Below are 4,103 nucleotides of genomic sequence, written 5' to 3'. Positions count from 1 at the left end.
TTGGCTGTCAGCATCTTCCCCAGCACCGCCCTCTGCACACTCATTGGCTGTCAGTATCTGCCCCAGCACTGACCTCTGCACACTCATTGGCTGTCAGTATCTGCCCCAGCACCGCCCTCTGCACACTCATTGGCTGTCAGTATCTGCCCCAGCACCGCCCTCTGCACACTCATTGGCTGTCAGTATCTGCCCCAGCACCGCCCTCTGCACACTCATTGGCTGTCAGTATCTGCCCCAGCACCGCCTTCTGCACACTCATTGGCTGTCAGTCTCTGCCCCAGCACCGCCCTCTGCACACTCATTGGCTGTCAGTATCTGCCCCAGCACCGCCCTCTGCACACTCATTGGCTGTCAGTATCTGCCCCAGCACTGACCTCTGCGCACTCATTGGCTGTCAGTATCTGCCCCAGCACTGACCTCTGCGCACTCATTGGCTGTCAGTATCTGCCCCAGCACCGCCCTCTGCGCACTCATTGGCTGTCAGTATCTGCCCCAGCACCGCCCTCTGCACACTCATTGGCTGTCAGTATCTGCCCCAGCACCGCCCTCTGCACACTCATTGGCTGTCAGTATCTGCCCCAGCACCGCCCTCTGCACGCTCATTGGCTGTCAGTATCTGCCCCAGCACTGCCCTCTGCACACTCATTGGCTGTCAGTATCTGCCCCAGCACCGCCCTCTGCACACTCATTGGCTGTCAGTATCTGCCCCAGCACCGCCCTCTGCACACTCATTGGCTGTCAGTATCTGCCCCAGCACCGCCCTCTGCACACTCATTGGCTGTCAGTATCTGCCCCAGCACCGCCCTCTGCACACTCATTGGCTGTCAGTATCTGCCCCAGCACCGACCTCTGCGCACTCATTGGCTGTCAGTATCTGCCCCAGCACTGACCTCTGCGCACTCATTGGCTGTCAGTCTCTGCCCCAGCACCGCCCTCTGCACACTCATTGGCTGTCAGTCTCTGCCCCAGCACCGCCCTCTGCACACTCATTGGCTGTCAGTATCTGCCCCAGCACTGCCCTCTGCACACTCATTGGCTGTCAGTATCTGCCCCAGCACTGACCTCTGCACACTCATTGGCTGTCAGTATCTGCCCCAGCACTGACCTCTGCACACTCATTGGCTGTCAGTATCTGCCCCAGCACCGCCCTCTGCACACTCATTGGCTGTCAGTATCTGCCCCAGCACCACCCTGTGCACACTCATTGGCTGTCAGTATCTGCCCCAGCACTGACCTCTGCACACTCATTGGCTGTCAGTATCTGCCCCAGCACTGACCTCTGCACACTCATTGGCTGTCAGTATCTGCCCCAGCACCGACCTCTGCACACTCATTGGCTGTCAGTATCTGTACCAGCACCGCCCTCTGCACACTCATTGGCTGTCAGTATCTGCCCCAGCACCGCCCTCTGCACACTCATTGGCTGTCAGTATCTGTACCAGCACCGCCCTCTGCACACTCATTGGCTGTCAGTATCTGCCCCAGCACCGCCCTCTGCACACTCATTGGCTGTCAGTATCTGCCCCAGCACTGACCTCTGCACACTCATTGGCTGTCAGTATCTGCCCCAGCACTGACCTCTGCACACTCATTGGCTGTCAGTATCTGCCCCAGCACTGCCCTCTGTCATTCATCTCAGCATTGGGAATAACAGAGCAATGTCCGGTCATCTGAGGAAAGCAGCACAATCACTGCCCTCCACATCTACAGCGGTGACAGAGCCCCCCGTCTGCACATCACCCCCGACATAGGAACACTGGAAGTGAAAAGCCTATAGAGATGTGTAATGCCTTAAAGCATTCTCTCTCATTATTCTGGCATTTGGCAAATATTATAAATGATGGTATAATCCTAACTGACCTAAAACGGGAAAGATTTATTCTGATTTCATGTCAGATATTGAGAAAAACATCAAATGTGTCTTTTTATATAGTGTATGGAAACTTCTGGTTTCTACTGTAGGTGATATCCAGACGTCTATTGATCCTATTCTGAACATTATTGGAGGGTTTGGTGAATGGTCAGGACTGTCCATTAATCGGGATAAATCGGTTATTCTACCATTTGATGATATCCCTGATTCCAGCATATTAGAACATACACGAATACAAACGGTTGAGAAATTCTAATACCGGGTATAAATATAACAATAAGATCTCCGGATTACATTGCACTGAATCTATATCTTCTTCTGGAAAAGATTAAAAAGATAATCGATGTGTGGTGGAGATTACCATTATCAGCTGTAGGAAGAGGGAACTTATTAAACATGACATTGATGCCCCAACTCTTATACATTCTGCATAATGCCCCTATTTGGATCCATAATTCCCATTTTCAGAAAATTCATAGCAAGTTTCATTCTCTTATATGGAAAAAGAAATAGTCTAGGATAAAATGTGAATATCTACAAAGTGACAAGGAATCTGGTGGATTGGCGATTCCTAATGCACCAATATATTATAAAAAAACTAAAAAACACACTGGCGCTTCACACAGGATATAAAAGCTGTTGGTAGTAAGCAGGCTCTTTGTGTATCTGCCTGCACAATGTAATAATAATAATAAAAAAACAACCACAAATACTACCGCGCTAAGTACGCTCAGAGCTGGTGGCTCTGACTAGATGGATGCAGATAAATACAAAAAAAGGAGATTGAAAATGCAACCCAAATGGATATCTTACTTCTAACTCTATCCTCAGTGAGGATACACACAGATCCTAGCTATAATCAACAATAGCTCTATGAGAAAGAAACAGAGAAGGAAAAGTGGCAGCACTTACTCTGAGAAGTGTGAGCTGTCGGTTTTTTTGGGGCCCCCTGTACATCTTGTACCTTGGGGTGTGACGTCACAGTGCCACGCCCTCTCCAGCTCTGCACTCACGCGGCCAAGCTTCCGGCCGGAGCACACCGCGTTTGTACCAGCATTACAGAGTGGGTAAGAAGCACCTTTTCGGGAGGACGCTCCCGCTTTACCCCGCCGGCTCATCAGTACAGACCCAGCAGGACGTATGGTAACAGCGCACATCAACTGCTGAACCACTGTGCTCGGTCTGGCAGGCTGAGGACTTCCACACCACAACCAACAGCTGATGGAGGTGATCCTGCAAAGCCTGCCTAATCAATACACCTTTCTATGGAAGCAGCTCACACTTCTCAGAGTAAGTGCTGCCACTTTTCCTTCTCTGTTTCTTTCTCATAGAGCTATTGTTGATTATAGCTAGGATCTGTGTGTATCCTCACTGAGGATAGAGTTAGAAGCAAGATATCCATTTGGGTTGCATTTTCATTTTCCTTTTTTTGTATTTATCTACATCCATCTAGTCAGAGCCACACTCTGAGCGTACTTAGCGCGGTAGTATTTGTGGTTGTTTTTTTAACACTAATATATTATATTGCAGTGCAATTGAAACATTTGGGTGGGTGGCATAGCGCTGCAAACCCAAATAGTATTAAGGGGTTAATTACCTCAGGACACGGTGGAATATTCCTATTCATATAGTGGAACTGAATGACCTCACACACAAGAAATCACTATACCCTACACTTGCTCTACTCTACAAGGTCTGGGATAGGGGTAAAGATATAATGGAAATAGGAGACTGCAATGAATATACACCTATATGGTTTAATAATAAATATGCAGAGGTCTATAAATTAGAGGGATTCCGGAGTTGGGTGGATAAAGGAATATATACAATATAACACATATATATGATATAAAACATATTATCTGAAGGGAAACTTAAGTCCTTTGATCAATTAAAGGGGGAATTTGTATAAATCTCTACAGTTTCGGCATTCATTTAATGCACAATCAAGATGGACGCCCTTTTGGGTAGAAAATAATACTTTTGTTAAGTTGGTATTAGAGAAGGGAAATACTAAGGGTCGTATTTCTGATATTTATTGAATCCTTCTAGATAATTATTTAAAAATATTTCCTTCTCCAGCTAGACAAAAATGGATGGAAGATATAGGTCCAATTTCTGAGGATCAATGGAGAGAGGTATTAGAACTGGTTCCCCAATTATCTTTACATGAGGCTCAGAGATTCTCCCAGATCATATTAATACATAGGAAATACAAGACGCCTAGATT

This window comes from Phyllobates terribilis, unplaced genomic scaffold, assembly GCF_046119375.1.
Source record: "Phyllobates terribilis strain yellow unplaced genomic scaffold, ASM4611937v1 Scaffold_17__1_contigs__length_24005725, whole genome shotgun sequence".
Lineage (NCBI taxonomy): Eukaryota > Metazoa > Chordata > Amphibia > Anura > Dendrobatidae > Phyllobates > Phyllobates terribilis.
The sequence above is the reverse complement of the archived record's forward strand: the minus strand, read 5'-3'. Positions refer to the sequence as shown.